Below are 22304 nucleotides of genomic sequence, written 5' to 3' on the forward strand. Positions count from 1 at the left end.
AACATTTCTGGTGCCAGTAGAAGCTTTTCAAAGTAGGGAAAATATCTTATATTGAACACCTTCTCCACAAAGAATCAAAGGTAATAGAGGTTCAGATCTTTGGGCAAGAAGTGGTAGCGCCTTGATGGAGAGGATAGAGCCTTGGGAAAAGGCTCACAGATTACTGAACCTACACACGGTGTAGGGACCCTCCATTACGTAATCAAAGAGAGACATTAACCAGATGGAGGGAGGTACAGTACTAGGTTTCCCATATCAATTTAGATATCACCTGTCAAACTTCAGGTACCGGATCTCTATATCAACTAAATGTAACACTGGATGGAAACCTTTAAAACTGTTTTTTAAAAATCAGACAATTTGATTTGAAGGCTCTTTACCTGATTCCTCCTCCCCCCCCCCATCACCTGTCAAAGCAGTTTAACAGGGCCATAAACTTGATGGAAAGCGACAGGAGTAGCTCAAGTCCGGTGTGCTGGATATCAGTGTGACTGGGTGGGGCATATTCTGACCTCGACATCTGGGAAGATTAGATCACTCTGGTATAGAACTATCTCTTCTGGCCTTGAGACCTGTATCTCCTGAGCAGGATATTCTGAATCACAATCCTCTTGTTGATTTGACACCTGGTAATTTGCCCCATCTGGAGATTATCTGCCTGGTACAAGGTAGATATTTTGATAGTGAGATCATCTCTTCCAGACCACATGACTGTCTTCCTCTCCCAGGCTAAAAACTCAACCTAAGGCAAAACTCAAATAAGTCCTCTTAATTCTAGCCCTACTGTTGAAAATATACTAGCAACCACCCTAGATTGCCAGCTACTCCTGCAAAATGTTTATGCAGAAGTGGTTTGCCCTTATCTTCCTCTGAGACTGAGCGAGTGTGACTGACCCCTGGTCACCCCGTGGCTTTCATAGCCGAGTGGGGATCCAAACACTGGTCTCCAGAGTTGTACTTCGACACTCAAACAACTACACCATACTGGCCCACAGTGGCCTCTAGGGACCTCATTACAAGGATGAGGTTCAGTGCTGTGATTCACCAGCCTCTCTGGCGAATCATGGTGGCAGTGGGGCAATCCCATTGTCCTGGCCACCAGTTGGCGATCCCCCATCTCACGTGGGGAAGTGTTGCCACTCTCCCAAAGCCCCGTTGTTTCTAATGGAATTTGGGGCAGCCTCCGTGTTGGTGGTGGCAGGGTCTCACCATGCTGCCGTCCCAGTTTGCCCAAGGAGCCTCACCATATGTCATTTGATGGGCAGCGAGGGACTCCATGGGCGGACCAGGGCAGAAACATCCTAGGGCTTAAAGTACCAAATGGCTCACCCTTGTTTTTGCTGCTATGCCACAAGCTGTGTCCCTCTGTAGGTATTCTACAGGTAAACCTGTAGGCAAACCACTTATGCTGTTATGCCTAAGCAGTAGAAAGGTAGCCAAAATTGCCCTGATCTATGCCTACTATACCTTTTGAAGGAGTTCATAGGATCTCCTATTTTCCTGCTTCCTTCCCCTTTTGATTTCATGATTGTTAGCATCACCACCACAGAGAGTCCTCTTCCATTTTCGGGAACTTTTTAAACTCAGGAATGTGAGCAGCATTGCCATAGGCTTCTCCTGTTTTCGCAATAATTTTCCTGGGAGGCGTGGTGCCGCAATGGGTTAAGCCCTTATGCCAGCTGAACTGCTAACCTGAAGGTTGGTGGTTCAAATCTGCGAGACTAGGTGAGCTCCCTTCTGTCAGCCTTAGCTTCTCATGCGGGGACATGAGAGAAGCTTCTCAGCAAGATGGTAACACATCCGGATGTCCCCTGGGAAATGTCTTAGTAGACAGCCAATTATAGCACACCAGAAACGACTTGCAGTATGTTTGCTTCTGACACAATTTTAAAAAATAAATTTTCCTGCCTCCAGAACCCTAATAGCAGCAGCAATGTCTTAAATAGCCCTTTCTTCCATTGTAGGTAAATTGTACCCAGAGGAGGTCTGTCTCTTCTTTATACCTTTCTTTAACCTCAATTATCATGGATCAGTATCTCAAAGAGCTGTTTTTCATTCTGCCACCATCATTAACTCTCAGAAATCAACAGATGTGCTTCACCCTTCTACTGTTTTCTCACCATTTTCCTGCTTTGAGACTCTTAGCAGTGCTTCATGGTGCATCTAAAACTGTGGGAGAGAAGAAGCAGGATATAAATAATAATAACAATAACAGCAGAATTAATACAGTTTGGCATCTCTTTAATTACCATGGCTTTGTTATATAGAATCATGGGAGCAGCAGTTTTTAGGCAGAAGACACTAAAGACCTTGTTAAATTACAACTGCCATAATTCCATAGCATAGAGCCATGGCAATGAGAGTGGTGCCAAACTGCACTAATTCTACAGTGTAGGTGCACCTTCAGGAAGCCCTTTCTAGTCTTCTTGTCCTTATAAAAAGGTATTTCCCAATTATGGCAAGCCTTCTTTTGGACTTTGATGTAACCTCCCCTTCCAGGCACTCACCCTGAATGAAAATGTAAAACGCTGGTTTTATTGCATCTATTGTGAATTTTTGAGGAGTTATGGGAGACACCAAGACTTACTTTTGGGGACCCTTTGCTTTAGGGTTTAAATTTGAAATTGGCCACTGTAACATGGATGACAACAACAACAACAACAACAAAACCAGTCTGCCATAGTTTTAGGTATGCCGTGATTTGTTCAGTTATAGCTCCCCATTCCCCCCTTTTGGCTTATCAGGCCTCCATTCCTGAGCTTGGAGTTTTGACTAGGTAATGCAGTAAACCAAAAAACAATCTATAAAATTTCGAAGTGCCTATCATGATGTTCCAATGAGTTATAGCTGCCACAGAAAGACATTCAGATATTCTTCTTTATTAAAGCAATGAAATTGCCTCAGTGTGTCAGTTTGACTCAGTACAAAAAGCTCTCTGGAACATGTTAATGAATGTTAAAGTAATGCATGCATTCAAGGCACCAGCCACCCCCAATCTGACATCCTCCAGGTATATTGAAGTACAACCCCATCACCCCCCACTCGGAACAGCTGGAAATGATGTGGGATGCAGTCTAGAGGAGACTGAATCATAGGAGCTAAACAGAATTTCCAAAAAAGCAGACAATTCATGCCGAACAGAGACCACCACCCCTTTTTCCACAAAAAGATGATTTATAATAAGGTTCACATATAAATATGTGAAGCCAAGGTAGACCAGTAAAATAGGTTGGGATCCAGGTAGCATGAGACAAAGTGACCTTTTGACTTGGCCAAAGCTCTAATGACCCAGCTATTGTCTGAGCTGGCAGAAGAAAATCACCTCTTGTCAAGGGGAAAGATCAAGAAGGAATGGTTAAAGCATCCTGGCTAACAACCATGAAGAATGATAAAATTATAGAATCTTAGAGTTGGATGAGACCACAAACACCATCCAGTCCAATTCCCTGCCATGCAGGAACACACAAAAGATGGTCGCTCAGTCTCTGTTAAAAACCTCAAGTGAAGGCGATTCCAGGACTTTCCAGACAGGCCCTATATCCCAGGATCTGACCCCAGGTTTTCTGTTTATCCCAAATTATCTGGCAGTGCGGACTCATATAATCCCGTTTAAAGCAGAAAACCTGGGATCAGATTCTAGGATATAGGGCCTGTCTGGAAGGGCCCTCCACCATGCTCCAAAGCGGCATATTCCACTGTCAAACAGTTCTTACTCTCAGGCCGTCTTTCTTAAGGTTTAGGTGAAATCTTTTTTACTGCAATTTGAATCCATTGCTCTATTTTTTATTTTCAGAAGCAGCAGAAAACAAGCTTGCCCCTTTGTCAATATGACATCCTTTCAAATATTTAAACATGCCTATTGTGTCCCCTCTCAGCCTTGATTTCTCCCACCTAAACATACCCAGCTTCCTAAGCCACTCTTCATTGGCTTGGCTTCCAAACCTTTGCTCATTTTGGTCATCCTTCTCTGGACACTCTACAGCTTGTCAATATCCTTCTTGAATTGTGATGCCCAGAACGGGACACAATATTCCAGGTGAGGTCTGACCAAAGCGGAATAGAGTGGGACCATTACTGCCCTCAATTTAGACACTATACACCTAAGGTGAAACCTAGAATTGCACTGGCTTCTTTGGCTGCTAAATCACACTGTCGACTAGATCTCTTTCAAACCAAATGTCACCCATCCAGGAGGTAACTGGAGAACTACACATATTTAAATATATGAAGACTGTTCAAATGTGTACTTCATAGTGCCTTTCATGTGTGTGGCATAATTTTCCCAAGTACATTCACATAGGATAGATTGTTGGTAAAAAAAGGTAAAGGTTTCCCCTGACCAGTCCAGTCATGTCTGACTCTGGGGGTTGGTGCTCATCTCCATTTCTAAGCCAAAGAGCCAGCGCCGTCCGTAGACACCTTCAAGGTCATGTGGCTGGCATGACTGCATGGAGCGCCGTTACCTTTCCGCTGGAGCTGTACCTATTGATCTACTCACACTGGCATGTTTTCGAACTGCTAGGTTGGCAGGAGCTGGAACTAAAAGCGGCCGCTCACGCCGCTCCCGGGGTTTGAATCTGGGACCTTTCGGTTTCCAGCTCAGTGTTTTAACGCAATTCGCCACCGGGGCTCCAGGATAGATTGTAGGCAGTCTTTATTATTTCTGACAGGTCTCAACAGAAACAGCGATCTTAATATTTTGTAGTGCTTGATCATTTTAGTACAATTATGATTGATGATTCCAGAGAAAGCTCAATTATACAGGAGTCTTGGTAGTCAAATTTTGCCAGATCATTTCAAGGTGGACTCAGCTCCGTTGCCAAGTTTTAGGTGGGGGAAAAACTCACCTTCCTCTCACATTAGGGGGGTCCCTGAACTTAGAATTGGGTTTAGACCTCTGCTCTATCATAAAACTCACAGAATAGCTTTGGGCGAATCTCAGTGTAATATTATTATGAGGATGAGATGGCCAAGAAGCACATCCTTATACTTCGCTTTCAAATAATTGAAAGGGGGAATTGACAATACTCTGTAGAATGTTAACAAGCCTAACTTTAGAATGTCCAATAGAGCCATTTTATTTGGAATATTCGTTGTCCCAACTAAGAGGAAACCAATTGCTTATGTGCCATCTAAAGACTGGGCTTGGCAGTCTGTCAAATGTAGCTGAACTGCAGCAGATATTGACTCTAGCCAGCATGGCCAATGGGTAGAATTGATGGACGCTGTAATCCAAAAACATTCAAACACACACATACAGTGCTCAGCCTGTTTTGTACACTGCTTAACAGCATTGTGAAACAGGTGAACAAAAGTCTGGCTAAAGAAAATATCCCCATCAATCTCCAAAAATGCTTAAACACTAATTTTGAATGGTGATCACAAAATAAGTCAGTAGCAGCAGTAAGAAACTCAGACAATTTATCTTCCCCTTCATTTTCTTATTCTGAACCTCCTTTACTATACCCTGGCATGAAACCCCCAAATCGTTTGTATTTGCTTAGGCAAACTACTATATCTGATCTTCTTGTTCCACCATACAGGAGCCTTTGGTGGCCTAGGGGATAAAAGCCTTGTGACTTGAAGGTTGGGTTGCTGACCTGAAAGCTTCCAGGTTCGAATCCCACCCGGGGAGAGCGCGGATGAGTTCCCTCTATCAGCTCCAGCTCCATGCGGGGACATGAGAGAAGCCTCCCACAAGGATGGTAAAACATCAAAACATCCAGGCATCCCCTGGGCAACGTCCTTGCAGATGGCCAATTCTCTCACTCCAGAAGCAACTCCGGTTGCTCCTGACATGAATTTTTTTAAAAAAAAAATCCACCATGCTATTAGAAGGCCTTTCCACCCTATAGCATCCCTTCTCCTCTTAGCAGATGCTTTATTGTGAGCGTGATCAATATTGATTTGACATACTGGACATCCGCACTAGTCCCTGATGCAGAGATTCATTTGTCATGTAGATCTGGCATTTCTTAAGGGCAGATTTATTTGGGGGAATTCTCACATCCAATTTCCTCTGGCAATAGCTCTATTAGGCCAAGGGTGACAGAGACGGAGCCCCCACCCCCACCCCCCACCCCGCCCCATCCTGCTGCCACTGATGGAATTTGATTCCATGGCACCAGATTCACAGGGCCCCAAACACATTCCCTCCCTTGATTAATGTGAGTAATTTCTGCTTGAAAGAAGGCTGAAATGAACAGCCGAAAAAAAGCGAACAGTGAGGGCTCCCTCCTCCTTTCTTTGCCCATCGCTCTCCACTGATTGCATTTCTTCTTCCCTGGAACAGGTTCAGAGATAAACAAAAACTCTGGATGGGTTTCAAAAAACAGCAGAAGGTGTGGGAGGCTGGAAGCACCTAATGTGGAGACACAGTTGAGATTTTTTGCAAAAGCAGTTGGGCAACAAATTTTCCATTTTGAATGGGACTAATAAGCACTTAATGACTGCAAACTGCCTGCTCATCCATCCATCGTGCCTACTGCCTCATACCAGAGCTTCAGGTGTCTCAAAAATGATGGTTTTCTCAGCCCCAGTGATATTTCAAAACATTCACTACCTTGTGTTCTTCTTCCTTCTTGACAGACTCACCACCATATATCACCTTCTACCCTGAGCAAAGGGCACACCATTAGAGAGACACATATCAGGACTATGTTGCGGTTTGGAGGCTGTAACCAGGATCCAATAATTACTGGGGAAAAGAAGCCATTCTCACTGTTTTCTCAGGCATGAGGATCTTATGAGAGGATCCTCTCCTCAGTAACAGCTTGGCATCAAAAGCAGGAATACAAGATAGTAGCTGTGTGAACAGGAATTCTTCCTTCATTACGACTGGGGATGCAGTATGCCAATGTTTCTAAGTTAGTGCCCTCCAGATGTTTTCAGGTACAGATCCTAGCAATTCATATTACCAGCAACTGGGCAACAAATTTTCCATTTGAATGGGACTAATAAGCACTTAATGACTGCAGACTGCCTGCTCATCCATCCATTGTGCCTACTGCCTCACACTAGAGCTTCAGGTGTCTCAGAAATGATGGTTCAGCTTTGGGCTGATTAAGAGTATAGGCCAAAACACCTGCAGGGTGGCTGTCATTGGAAGCAGACTCAGAGAGTTTACTAGACCTGTATGTTCAGTCGATTATATCCCTCAGAAAATTAAAAAGAAAGAAGGCTAGGGTGGAAATAAAGAACTAGCATGGTATAGTGGTTTGAGATCCAAATTATGATTCTGGAGTTCAAATCCCCATTCAGCCATAGAAAACTACTGGTTGACTTCGAGCAAGCCATATTATCTCAGCTTCAGAAAAAAGCAAACCCTCTCAGAACAAAGCTTGACAAGGAAACCCTGTGATAAATTTGCCTTAGTGTTGCCCATCAACTGGAAATAATTTGAAGACAGACAGCAACAAGGTGGAAATAGAAGAAGACACTGGATGATTTACGTAAATGTCAGTTTGGTGTTAGTTGGGAGTGAGGTGGGAATTGGACTGCCTGGAGGAAGAAGGGAAACAAAAGAACTGGAGGTCGATACAAACAATAAAATTAACATAAACAGCAGACTAACAAAGTTACTTAGTTAAAAACAGAAGGTTTAAATCAGTGGTTCCCAAACTTATTTGGCCTACCACCCCCTTTCCAGAAAAAATATTACTCAGAGCCCTGGAAATTATTTTTTAAAATTTTTAATAGCAATTAAACAGAAAGATATACAGTAGAGTCTCACTTATCCAAGCCTCACTTATCCAAGCCTCTGGATTATCCAAGCCATTTTTGTAGTCAATGTTTTCAATATATTGTGATATTTTGGTGCTAAATTCGTAAATACAGTAATTACAACATAACATAACTGCCTATTGAACTACTTTTTCTGTCAAATTTGTTGTATAACATGATGTTTTGATGCTTAATTTGTAAAATCATAACCTAATTAGATGTTTAATAGGCTTTTCCTTAATCCCTCCTTATTATCCAAGTTATTCACTTATCCAAGCTTCTGCCGGCCCGTTTAGCTTGGATAAGTGAGACTCTATGTACCTGTAGCCATCACCGCTCCCCTGGATTGCTGCAGCGCCCACCAGGGGGCGGTAGCACCCACTTTGGGAATCACTGGTTTAAATAAATACCCAGTCACTTTGTCATAGAATCATAGAATTTTACTTCTAGTCCAGGAAATAATGCCCGGCTGCTCACTGGAGGGAAGGATATTAGAGGCAAAGATGAAGTATTTTGGCCACATCATGAGAAGACAGGAAAGCTTGGAAAAGATCACGATGCTGGGGAAAATTGAAGGAAAAAGGATGAGGGGCCGGCCAAGGGCAAGATGGATGGATGGTATCCTTGAAGTGACTGGCCTGACCCTGAAGGAACTGGGGGCAGTGACGGCCGACAGGGAACTCTGGCGTGGACTGATCCATGAAGTCACGAAGAGTCGTAAACGACTGAGCGAATAAACAACAAAGCTGTCCATTCAGAGAACAGTGAAAGTCTTCACTGAACACCATAAGGAAATGTGTCTATACCCCTTGTGTCTTTCCACAAGGAATACAGAACCATTATAGGACTATGAATCTACTTTAATTGCACGGGCAACAACCTGTGGAATCCTCAGCTTTGTAGTTTGGTGACAAACTAGAACCTTCTGGCTAAGAATTCCAAGCAGCTCTTCCTAAACTGAAAATCTTGGGATTTCATGAGCTATAATCATGGCAGTTAAAATGGAATGATTGTTTTACAGGGTAAATATTAGGGCTTCATATCTGAAACCACTGTACATATCCTTCAACATTTCACAGATGAAAACCAGGACACACATGGCTAAGCAACATCAGAGCATGGTCAAGATAATAAATGTTATTAATGTGGAAGGACACACAAGTCAGGAGAGTTTGCAGCAGTTTGCTTTCTGCCCGAAGGCAAAAAGACAAGGTTCCTCCCCTCCTTTCCTCTCTGCAATAAGCTGAATGGAGTCTGCTTTTGTATTTTTAATTCTGTTTTCAGCTACTGATAAAAAGTGATGATAAAGGGAGACATGGGAAGAAGGGAAGGAAACTGGGAGATTTTAAAAGCAGTTACAAGGTTGGATAGAGGATTAATCGGGATTGTTCCTTCCAGTCAGGATAATTAGATGGTAGAAATTCAGATCCAGTAAATGCAAGGAATGGTTTAGGAAAAATCAGGTGGCAGGAGCCCAGGGGAGGAACATGGATGGAGCTTATTGTGGTTGTGTCCTCTTGGGAAAAGCTGTGGGCTGGAATATAGTTTTGTACATGGTCCAAAAGTATTTCCCAGAAACCATCTGCTACCATGAGGAGATGGATGGGGTACAATATCGTTAATGTAAAACCATTGTACAAATGGTTGTACAATAATGACACAGAAGTTCACACTAAAATGCTAAGGGGATGAATACCACCCCTCGCTCCCCATCCACCATATCCCAAAGCTAGAGAAAGATCTTGCATGCATACGTTCCCATGTTTAGTCCCTAGTACCATCCATTGAAAGATGATATGAAAGACTTTGGTCTGACACTCTGGAGAGCCACTGCCTGGTCAAAGCAGATGTGACAGAGCAGGGTGAACAAACAGACTGACATAAGACAGTTTCTTATGTCATTCAGATACAATCTGTATGATTTTGTAATAGATAGAGCAGACAAATGTAGCCTGAGACCATACATATGAAAGTAAGAAATATAGGCCAGTCTATCCATTGCATGGTATTCAAGATCAGAAAATCAAACACAGATTTCACTAAATCTATTGCTCTCCACATGGTTTTTCTCTCATGCATTTATACTGCAACAATGCAGCATAGGAAACAGTAAAGTAATTATTCTACTCTCTCCCAGTCCATGTGTGGACATCATGAACTGGTTTATATAAAAGCACCCTAACATCAAATGTATCATTGTAGGCTTTTGAATATCACAGTAAAAGAATTCTAAATATTAGAGGTAATAAGCAGGAATGTTTTTTCAGTATTTTTAACACTCCTGGTTTGGCACAGACATGTTTTACTTAAAAGAGCATTCGTAGTCAATCTGAAAAGCTACAGTAAAACAGTGGTATAAGCAGATTCCTAGATATGCTCATAAGTCTGAAGCTTGGACTTGATCCTAGAAGACCATACAGGTTTGCTTCAGTGGAAACAATTGGTCCTCCTTAGATCATTGTTAGTATCAATGTTAATTTTCAGAGGTATGTGTATAGATGTAGTAGCTGTTGATTGAGCCAGTAGTCAGTAGTCACCTGCTGATTAAGCCAAGTTGGAGCTGGGTTTCAGAAAACTTGCAATTTAGCCAAACCTCCCCCTTTCCTCCCCTGCTCTCTTGTTGTGTGTGCAGTGATAAGACTCCAAGATATTCTGAAATTTAGCCAACACACCAAAATGTAATCAAGACAAATGCAGCAATTGACTTCAGACCATTTTCCACTTTTGGAGTGCCACATATTTCTCATTCTTGGCTGGTTTCCTGTACATTAAATATTTAAAAAGGAGGTAGAAATTCAACAGCTCAAACATATATTTTAGTTTTGTGAATACACGCTCTTGCTAATGTTTTTTTACCATGCCTAAGACAAAGCAGAGAATACAGACAGCTCTGCACATTCACTGGGGGCAAACGTCTCCCATGAAGTGAAAATCCACGAATAAAAAATTGCTATCTCTCCTGGACATTGACCGTAGAATTACATTGCCATGTGATTCTATGGTTAAGTTCTGCAAATTAGCAGCAGTCAAACCCACAAATGTGAAGGTTGGACTGTACTATCTATGGACATATCTGATCTCATGTTTTGGAAGGGGAGGCCATGGACTCTTCCAGACAAACCCAGGAGCTGATCCCAGGTTTCTGCTTTAAACTGGATTATATGAGTCCACACTGCCAGATAATCTGGGATAAACGGAAACCCTGGGGTCAGATCCTGTGATATAGGGCCTGTCTGGAAGGGCTGAAATCACAAATAGGTAAATAGCTGTTCAGGAAAATTTCCAAAGAAACTGCTGTGTTAGTCTTTCACAGCATAAAAAAGGAAATTGGGATAGTGGGACGAAGGAATCAAGAAGGGCAAACTGGCTTTTTTCAGCTTGAGCTTTCATGGATATAAATCCATTGCTGCAGCTGTACCATTGGAGTGCAATATTACATTACATGTATTTAAGTTCTATTACATAGTTGTGGGAGTAGGATCAAAATGTATGAGGATACAGAAAAATGCAAATTTTGCACATTTTTATTTCTCAGGAAATATTAAGTGAGCTGGCAATTTCTCAAGAAGACACAGTACAAGCAGAAGATAACAGGAACACAATAAATCAAGGGGTTGTGTCTTTTTAAACTACAGAAGAGCACTTTGGGATTATTCTCCATCATTTTTTAAAAAGTTTCAGATCCCTATTTTGTGTTGCCTTTGCAAGAATCTTTCAGATTGGCTGACCTAAGGACAGAAGAAAAGCGACCAGTTTACTGAGTTACTATAAGAAATGCTTCAGTGTTTCACTTGTAAGAAACCTAGGGGCACGTGGCTACTAGATAAGGATCTGTTCTTCATTTTTTCTAATGTGTATATATGGAAAAAACATAGAACCCCACTACTTTGTGTGATATATGTGGCCAAAAGCCAGCACTTTGCCCAACAGACTGGTTAGAATTAATTATGTTTGAAGGAAGTTATTGACAAACTGGAATGTATTCAGAAGATAAGGATGATGAGGGCCTGGAAAACAGTCCTAAACATGCTTGAAGGAACTAGACATGATACTCAGGGAAAGGGGGATTATTTAAGAAGCTATGTGACATCCCTCTTCAAATATTTAAAAGCTTGTGCCATAAATGATGGAGCACTTTTTTTGCAGCAACAAAAAGCTGTTGGCAAAATCTGAGGAAAAACCTCCCAAAAATACAAGCTGCTCAACAGTGGAAGAGACTGGATTGCTGTGAGATTTCTAGGTTGTATGGCCATGTTCCAGAAGCATTCTCTCCTGAAGTTTCTCCCTCATCAATGGCAGGCATCCTCAGAGGTTGTGAGGTCTGTTGGAAAGTAGGCAAGTGGGGTTTATATATCTGTGTAATGTCCAGGGCGGGAGAAAGAACCTTTGTCTGTTTGAGGCAAGCGTGAATTTTGCAATTGGCCACCTTGATTAGCATTTAATGGCTTTTCAGCTTCAAAGCTTGGCTGCTTCCTTTCTGGGGGAATCCTTTGTTGGGAGGTATTAGCTGGCCCTGGTTGTTTCATGCCTGGAATTCCCATTTTCTGATTGTTGTTCTTTATTTACTATCCTGATTTTAGAGTTTTTTAATACTGGTAGCCAGATTTTGTTCATTTTCATGGTTTCCTCCTTTCTATTGAAATTGTACACATGCTTGTTGATTTCAGTGGCTTCTCTGTGTAGTCTGACATGGTGATTGTTAAAGTGGTCCAGCATTTCTGCATTCTCAAATAATATGCTGTGTCCAGGTTGGTTCATGAAGTGCTCTGCTATGGCTGACTTCTCTAGTTGAATTAGTCTGCAGTGCCTTTCATGTTCATTGATTTGTGTTTGGGCAAGGCTGCGTTTGGTGGTTCCTATGTAAAACAGACTGTTTTAAAAGATAGTGGATTCTTCCTCATTAAAGGCTTTTAATGAGAGGGTGGATGGCCATCAATTAGGAATGCTGTAGTAGTGGTTCCTTATCTCTAAATTGGCCAGACAGAACAGCCATGTAGCATGCTTTTCTGCAAGTGGGAATCTTACTATTAGGAGGAATGGATTTGGATATATGGTCTAATCTGATATTGGCCTATGAATTCTGGGAGTTATTATCTAAGCTCTGCATACCCCCTAAGATTAGTAATGAGACCTAATGTCTTCAGTAATTGGAAATGTAGTAGGGAGACAACATTAGCTATCCTATTATTTTTAATAAATGCTATCAAAAGCTGACAGCAGCTCCTTTCTACTTTTTGTCCAGACACAGCTGACAAAGAATACTTGGCAATGTTAAGCACAAGGAGGAATTAAACTGTCTGCTCATTCGTTCTTCTGCCATCCTATCAGGGGCACTGAACAGTTACGTACATCCACTGGCTGTCAGAGGCTGACCTTCCCCATCATCCACTCCCAAAGGACCTCTCCTTCCTTGTTTATTTGTAAAATTAAAGAAGAGGAAGAAGAAGAAAGGAAAGGCACGGTTGTGTGACAAAATGTCAGCAAGTGATTCAGAGAGCAAAGGCAAGAGGAAGGCAGGGAGAGGGAGCTGGCCCACACAGGAGACTTGCTTCTGATTTCCAAATGTCAGCATGTCCTTTAATTAAATGCTGATTAACCAGGGACGGTCTCCCTCATGCCGCAATGGTCATGTGACACGATACTGGAAGCTGGGACATTCTGTGCTGCCTTTCTGATGCCTGCCAGGAAGAAAGTCCCTTTTGCTCAGGGGCAGATAGGTACGAAAAAACAAAGGAATACAATCTCTATGGCTCAGGACCTAGCAGTCTGACATTAGCAGAATCTAAGGAAGCAAGTGGCTTTTCTTCATACTGTCTCTCTGTGAGCGCACACAGGTTTAGATATATGAGCATCACCAAAAAGGAAGAACGGTATAGCTAAAAATAAGTGGGCAAATTTGCATGAAACTGAGCATCCACTAATTCAAATGCATGGATGCAAATTTAGGAAGAATTAGATTCTCTTAAATCAGGAGTGGGTAATTATGTTAGGTCTGCCCATAGACCCTCTGGGTTTCACATGGGTTATAAATGTGTCCCACCCCAAATTTGGAAAAATATAAACCAAAAAGGACATAGGGCCACTCCTGAAAAATGAATACTTCTTTGATATTAAACACAGCAGCAGGACCTGGAAATCTACCAAAAAGCCACTTGTTTTGGAACTTTCTGCAAGGAAAAGGAGATGCAGAACTGCTCACTTTGCCCATTTCATCTTAAATAGAAATACTGAATGCAGGATGGGGCATTTCACAGCTCCTATTTTCTATTCATTTGGATCCCTGTCATTAAATTAGACGTGGACAGGGAGGTTTCTGAATTCAGTCTGCTCCATGCAATGCAAGACACATGGCCTTACTAGACAGCAAAGAAGGTGTGGCAGTACATCTCATTTAATAAATTTAGTGCATGACTAAAACAAGGGGAACACACTGTTTATTTTATTTACAACTAGCCTGGGGACCCGGCGATGCCCGGGCCATTTGAGAATGGTATTATTTGTGTTTTAATGTTTATTCTGTTCAGAGTGGGTGAACTACAATTCCCAGAATTGTGTGGTGCAGTACTCTGTGGATGGGGGTGAAATACTGCAATTTCCAGATTCCCTATCTATCAGTAGTCACAGCAGGCAATATTCAGTCTGTGTGCCAAGTTCAGTCTGTGTGGCAAGTCTAGATTCGTCATTGGCTGGGTTCAGTGGTCTTTGGATGGAGGTGAACTACAACTCCCAAAATCAAGGCCCCTTCCCACAAGTACCTGCAGTATGTTCAGTAGGTCATGAGGCTTCTCTGTGTGAAGTGTGCTCCTAGTACATTGTCGGTGGGAGTCAGTGTTTATCTGGTTGCAAGTGAACTATAACTCAATTTTCCCCAAACTTGTCCAATATGTTGTATTGGTTATGTGCTCTGTGTGCTAAGTGTGATGCTCATTCATTGCAGGTGAACTATAAATCCTAGTACCTACTGCTCCTGAACTTCCAGTCCAATTCTCCTCCAAACCCACCAGTAGTCAAATCTGGGCATATCGGATCTGCATGGTAAGTTTGGCCCAGACCCATCCTTGTTTGGGTTCATAGCGTTCTGGGTGTAGGTGAACTACAACTCCTATATATTCCCCAGTAGGAGTGACAGTGCTCTGACTTGATGCAGGGTGAACTACAACTTCCACCATGTGGAGTCAATCCCTAAACTCCTCCAGTAAGTTTAGTTGCAACTCAGCTGTGCTCTGTTTGTTATGCAGAGAAATTGGAAAGGAAAGGGCAGTGGGCGGGGCCATGCAAATGCCACAGCAATGGAGAACCCTGGGATGCCTGCCTGTGGTGGAAGAAAAAGCAAAATCTAGGAGGAAATTGTCCCCAAATGAAAGCATTCCTTGAGTGGTGGGCTGTAGTGTTTGGGAAGGACATTGGCAGGGTTTGGGCTGCATTTTCATGGTTCTCGCTGTAACAACAATGTCAGTGGAAAAGAGTGACTTGCTAGATTTTTAACCCTGGGAAGTATAGCCTGTTTGTGGAGGCTGGAGGTTGTCTGTATGAGCAAACATCCGTGCCACATACACACATATGTGTTTTTGCTTTTATTATGGATTTAGATTTAGATTTAGATAAGAAAATAGAAGAGTCCTGGGGAATCAAGTGAAAGGTACATCTGTACTGACATCTGGTTCTCCACTTCCAGGCAGATGCCTCATGGAAGCCCAGAAGCAATATACGTAAGAATCCAAAATAATGTCTTGTGTTGTTGTTCCTTAGCTACTGCCATTTGAAGACTACCTGCTTCTGCTTCCAAAAAGGTTTAGAGCCAATATCTAGCAACTCATCTATCTTCTATTGGTATATAAAGCACTCCTTCATCCCATCTAAGCCCCTAGTCACAGAAAAACAATTGTTTTCACCCCATCTAAAGGCTCATTTATGCTAAAAAATTACAGTACAATCCCTATACCCACGGAGCTGGTACCCATGGTTTCACCTACCTTCAGCTGATAAAATATGTGCTCTCCAGGATCTTATTTCGTCCTCCAGGTGATTCTATTGTGTGCTTCTGCAAGAAGGTACCATGAAGTTACACTGGAGGACCTTAGTAAATTCTTAGAGAAGATACCTCTTGCAAGCCTAAAAGCAATATAAAATCTCTCTAGCTTTGCTATTATCCACAGTTTCCTGTTTCCATAGTAATTTCAGGAAGATATCTCCTGTGGATACAGATATCGTAGCATATAGCATTTTGATGCCATTTTAGCTGGCATGATTTCATCCCATGGAGTCCTGGGATTGGTAGTTTCATGACATATGTAGATTTTCAATCAGAATAATTTGATGGACTCCAAATCCCAGGCAGTTATCTCTAAGTGCTATAGCAAGGGGGCTAAAATAAAGACCAAAAATAGCTTATGGTGAAAAGATCTATAGATTAACTATGTGTTGCTCTTTCTTTGGTTCTGACTTTTCTGCCAATCTATTTCATATAATGGTCCTGACTTCTAGGATTTTGTGTCCCTGCACTGCAGTTCATTATGGATAGTTTTGTAGGAATCATTAGGTTTTTATCTTAACATCAAAGAGAAACAAACATTTTTGCCTTTCCCCACAGCAAAATGCTCTAATGCCCTCGTCATTTGAGCTGTTCTTTTATGTAGCTTTTCTGTTTGGCTTTATATCTGACCTTTCTTCCCAAAATGGGGACACAAGCTGACTCATCACAAGAAAAATACAATCTAATGCTGGTGGGTCAAATGTCAGTGGGTAATGTATCCCCTCTGGGTTTCAGTCCAAATTTTAAATGAGCCATGAAGGGAACTGAATTTATTTGGGGGAGAGGGTTGTCTAACTTTGATGACTTGGATAGTTCTGTTAATGTTCAGCCTAAAACCTGGAAAAGATATGCTGTCCCTTTGACACTGGAGTCACCAGCAATTTCTTACCAGAATGTAATTAAATTCAAAATCAAAACATAATCAGATTAAAAATGTAGTTTCAAAACTATTTAAACAGTGTAAAGTACATCAAAATAAGGAAAGGCTAGACATGACCTTAGTAACAAGTTAGTTTCTTAAATGTTAATGAGAAGAATGGGGAGAAGGAATGATCAACCTTGATAAGAAGCAGTGGAATCCGTCAGCCAGCATATTATGGGGGCTTTTTTGAGCTGGGATAACCAGTTTTCCATATTTCAAGTGTAGCTTCACCATTCACATTTATAAAAGCATCACAACACCAGCAGTTTTGGGGTCCTGCTGTAGGAGTGACTTTTTGAACTATCTGTTCTGCTTCCAATATGCCCTTGGCAACCTCCTCTGTTAATATTAGGCACCCCTAGCGTCCCTTGCCCATGAGCTCAGGTCCTCCTGCTTGGCAGCTGATCCCAGGGAGCTTCACCTGCCTCCTCTTCTGCCAGGTCCAGGTGATAGAAATGATCCCCAAGTGCAAAGCCTATTTCTAAAGATATCAAAAGGGATGCTGATCTGCATTGCATTTGCATTTTTATAATTTATATGCAAAGACAAACATTTAGAAATCAATACCAGAATGTAAATACAAACCCAATACATCTCAGCATAATGGAGAAAAACTGTGACCAATTGGGTCTACTCTGTCACTTGCTCAAGTACTGCTAACTGTTGATGGATAGGGTTGTTGTTTGTTTTCCAGGCTGTATGGCCAAGTTCCAAAAGTATTCTCTCCTGACCCCATCTATGGCAGGCATCCTCAGAGGTGTGAGGTATATTGGAAAAACTAAGCAAGGAAGGTTTATATATCTGTAGAAGGTCCAGGGGGAGAAATAACTCTTGTCTGTTGGAGGCCAATGTGAATGTTGCAATTAATCAACTTGATTAGCATTAATGGCCTTGCCAGCTTCATATCCTGGTTTCTTCCTGCCTGGGGGAATATTTTGTTTGGAGGTGTTAGCTGCCCCTGATTGATTCATGTGGACAAGCATGTGGTCAATTTCAACAGAAAGGAGGAAACCATGAAAATGAACAATATCTGGCTACCAGTATTTTTTAAAAAAACCCTCTAAAATCAGAACAGTAAATAAAGAACAACCTCTGAAAACAGAGGAATTCCAGACATGAACCAATCAGAGGCAGCTAACACCTCCAAACGAAAGATTCCCCCAGGCAGGAAGAAGCCAGGATATGAAGCTGGCAAGGCCATTAATGCTAATCAAAGTGATTAATTACAACATTCACACTGAGTTCTTTCACACACATCCCCGGACCTTCCACAGATATATAAACCGTCCTTGCTTAGTTTATCCAATATACCTCACAACCTCTGAGGATGCCTGCCATAGATGTGGGTGAAACATCAGGAGAGAATACTTCTGGAACATGGCCATACAGCCCGGAAAACACACAACAACCCTGTGATTCCGGCCATGAAAGCCTTTGACAACACATGTTGATGGATACTCTTGAGGCCTCTTCCCTCTCTCCTGATGGGGTTTTAATGTTTAAACCCAATTCAAGCGGGATACCCATCAAATAGGACAAATGTTCCCAATGTAACGATTCCCTATAATCTGCAAGACCATATTTCCTAGGGATAGTGGTAAATATAGTCCATTAATCCAACATCAGTTTAGAGAAAGCTGTTCTTTCTAGACTAGGGATACATCCCTAGTCTAGAAAGGACTAGGGATGTATTAATGCTGTTTGATACCATTTTAAATGACATGGCTCAATGGAATGATGGGAATTTTACAAAACCTTTATCATTCTGTAGCATTGAGCCATGGCAGTTCAAGTGATTTCAAACTGTATTAATTCTACAGTGTAGATGCCCCCTGGGTATTCTTATGGAGTTGTAGCTACTCCTACTTTTGCTTCTCCTCTTCCTTGTGTCCAGAAAGCAAGAACCAGTGATGGGGGGAGTTGGTCACCAGCCACAAACTGTTCCTATAAAAATAAAAACACCAAATGAAAGGACAGTGTGGATGATCCTCAGTGTGACCATGCCCCATCACACCTGTGAAAGGGTGAAAGATGTAGCTCCTTAAAGAATCTAACTTTGCAACTACATTTATGCAACAATCATTTGCACAAATGGTTGAGATGTTGTCCCCCTCACCACAGACTAACAAAACCCAGCATCCAATATTTTGTTGCTCAAGCAATTCTCACAGGCAGTTCAATATCAGGACTAGTTTAAGTGTAGTTACAACCAAGATAGAGCTCAAGTGCTATCCTGATTTCTTTCTTTGTCCTTTTAAGGAATGAATATGTCCAGAAATCATGAGGTGTCATTGAAAGTTCCCCCATTGTAAAATTCGAGAATTTTGTGTTGTTCTACAGATTGCAAGAGAAAGCAAGACTGAGATCTGATGGTGAAAAGAAGTTCAACAGGAGGAAGCAGAGAAGAAGGGAGGCCGGCTGAGGCAGTCCATTCATTTTGCAACAGAGGTGAGCTATTGTCAGGAATTAAAGGGCTGCATAAACCTTCTATGGGACCTTGCCATATCTGATTTCTTAAACTTAATTAAAATATTAGAGGAAAATGGTTGGTATTGAGGGAATTGTAAAGGTAAAGGTTTCTCCCTGACAATTAAGTCTAGTCGTGTCCGACTCTGGGGGTTGGTGCTTATCTCTATTTCTAAGCCAAAGACCCGGCATTATCCATAGACACCTCCAAGGTCATGACTGCATGGAATGCTGTTACCTTCCTGCCAGAGTGGCACCTATTGATCTACTCACATTTGCATGCTTTCGAACTTCTTGATTGGCAGAAGCAACAGCATGAGCTCACCCTGCTCCCCGGATTCTAACTGCCAACCTTTTGGTCAGCAAGTTCAGCAGCTCAGTGGTTTAATCCGCTGTGCCACCGGGGGCTCCTTGAGGGAATTGAGGACTTAAAAAATTCCAGGATTTGAAGGCTGGAACAATGATAGTGGAATCATAGTGCTATAGCTACAGCCTCTCATGGTGGCAGCAGAGCTTCTAGATGCACTCACACATGGAGAGAGGAAGATTCCCTTTTGAATTGCATTTGCCTGCTGCTGCTGCTGCTATTGTCTTCTTCTCCTCTACCTTCCAGGTAAGGTCAAGTACAGAGGGCTGTGTACATTCAAGTGTACATCCAGAGGTGGGAATTGCCAGCATTAGACAGTAGTCTCAGTGACAGCTGGTGGTTCCTCTGTCAGCTTAGTAGTGAATCCACTCCAAGTTTTAATGCAGATTTTAAAGGAGCTCTCCAAGGTTCCTCAAAAATAGTTTCCAACCTTGGATAGTTCTTTTAAAATTATCTAAAACATGACATGGATTCACTGTTCCAAAAATATAGGAATTACTAGTTACCATCAGTTCTATTTAATTTTTTTAAAAAGAGCTTGCCTCTCTGGGAAGCCACATGATAACAAGAACATGCAGAATGTAGGGGTGAGGGTGGGGTGGAAGAGGAATCTCTTTCTGGGCCCTCAGTTGCTAAACTAGCCCTTGTTTTAGCCTGATGTACCTATGAAATCCCTCTTGTCATATTTTGCTTCCCAGTCTGATTCACTTGTCTGTGGTATGGGAGTATTTTAATGTCCTATCCTTGATTACTGTGCAGAACTTGAGGCATGTTTGGTTTTGACTGCACACCAATTCCATCCCACTCCATACTTTTCACATCTGATTCAAATGCAGATAGCATCTAGCCGTTTCACTGTCCAATATATTATATATTTTGGATGTACTTTCAAATATGTATATGACTGAATGCACTCCCATTCAGGTGGTCCAGTCTGTTCAATGCTTAGATAGAAGATATCCTGCTAAGGAAAGGGGTGTGGAATTGAGTGGTAAAGCTGGTGGATTCATTGCTGGTGGAACAGAGAATCTACTCTTGACTTCACTGCTACACCTCCCACAGTTGCTTCTAGTTGAATGGAAGCATGCTTCTAGTAGCTAAAGCTCTGAAATCATGACTGGATCCACAGATTTATCACATCCACAGTACTAGATCCACCAGTCAGCCTTCTAGATTGCAGTGTTTCCATATTTATGGCTAAATCTGATTGTAACTTCCAAATAGAGCAAACACACTGAACCAATGGAACTCATCTAAGCCCAGAATGAGCAAGTTCCTTTCGATTTGATACTATTGTTCTGGTTGAGACTAACTATTAGATTTAGCCCCTTATCACTGTTTTTTTCTCTTCCAACAAGCCTGTACAAGATAGCTTGTGATTAACAGAGAGAATATATCTGTGTGAGAGAAAGCCGGGACTGATTTTTTTGAGATTCTTTGCACTATTCTTTGCAACAATATCTGTCCAGTTATCACAACATTCCTTACCAACCACTACTACCATCCAAATGGAGTTAACAAACATAATGAATCCAGAACTGAATCTCAAGCTTTTTCTTTAAAAAGAAAGGCAGGCAGTCTTTTGGATCTTGACATGGAGCAGTGATGATTTTTTCAAAAATCATGTGATCACCACGTGATTTCAGGAAGGAATGACTTCAATGAGAATTGTTTTCATCTCACACTGAACCAGAATTTCTTCCCCTTTGTCTGCTTTCTCACTACTATTGTAAAGCAGCAGCATATGAACTCAGAAATGAGCATTCTTTCCAGCTCTTTAGAGTTATGCAAAGTCCCACATGCAGATATTAAACATCCACCATGCTAGCAATAAAACCCCCTTTACGCATACACCACTACAATCTTACTTTAGGAGGGTCTGAACTAGCTGGTTGTTAGCCACAAGCCTTTTACACTGGATTCATTTGAAAACTTCCCTGTATCTGAAAGTTATCTGTAATCCTCTTTCTGAAATTAAGACCTGCTTATCTAAGAAATCCCTTCTGACAGAACTTTATGGCTCTATACCTAACAATGTCATAATACCACTTCTTTGGTAGACTCTGATACTAAATATATCCAAAACTGTTTGTCTTGTTAGCTATGTGCAGAAGGATTATTTCACTGGGTAGACCTTCAGTACTGTTTGCCCACTTTCACCCAACAGGTACACTTCTTCAGTTTTCCTAAAACCTTCTGGTATCTGCCTCTGTGCTCAAGATTTCTGATGAGCATTATGAGCTATGGAGTAAAGGAGAACAGGGCAAATTATCTTATAAGGAGCCAATTTTTCTCCCACTGCTTGGAAAAATGAAAATTAGAGCTTAATAGGTGCAGCTGGGGCCTGTGGAAGGAAAGACATACCTTTCAGCAGTTCTCCCTGTCAGGATCAGGGCCCATGCCATCTAACTGTCAGCAGAGTCTTCCTCTCTACTTCCTCTGAGCATCCTCATGTTCTCTATGAGCAAGAGGGGGGTAGTTCAAAGCTGTAACTTAAGGCTCAGAGCAGGAGTGGAGGGGTGGACCAGCTGTGCAGCCATTGGCTCAGCTCTACAGCTGCTGTGCTAGTACATTAGGTTGCACATGTCATCCTTCGCCTCGGTTCCCCTGATGCCTGTGTCACTGTCCTCCTCTCAGTGGAGCTAGGAGGAGAATTTAAGAGGCTGACTTATTGCTTGGGAAAAAAATAAAGGACATAACAAGCAAGTGCAGATCAAGACTGCCCCCACGTGTTTCTCCAAAGAAAAATGAGACATCAAACTATTTGCTGTTCTTGGTGAATCTTGCCGGTTGTT

At 41.9% G+C, this 22304-nt stretch overlaps 1 long non-coding RNA gene across 2 annotated transcripts in view; it reads right to left on the reverse strand.

Annotated features, from left to right (window-relative positions):
* The window catches only part of blacat1 (BLACAT1 overlapping LEMD1 locus), a 103703-nt gene extending 81670 nt beyond the window's left edge, over positions 1 to 22033 (reverse strand). Inside the window, exon 1 of one of the 2 annotated variants that reach the window (XR_010005498.1) lies at positions 21874 to 22033. This is a non-coding gene — a long non-coding RNA (BLACAT1 overlapping LEMD1 locus). The remainder of the gene's footprint in view (positions 1 to 21873) is intronic. The other variant, XR_010005492.1, reaches the window with a different exon arrangement.
* Positions 22034 to 22304: the final 271 nt, after the last annotated feature.

Source organism: Anolis carolinensis, chromosome 4, assembly GCF_035594765.1.
Source record: "Anolis carolinensis isolate JA03-04 chromosome 4, rAnoCar3.1.pri, whole genome shotgun sequence".
Taxonomy (NCBI): Eukaryota; Metazoa; Chordata; class Lepidosauria; order Squamata; family Dactyloidae; genus Anolis; species Anolis carolinensis.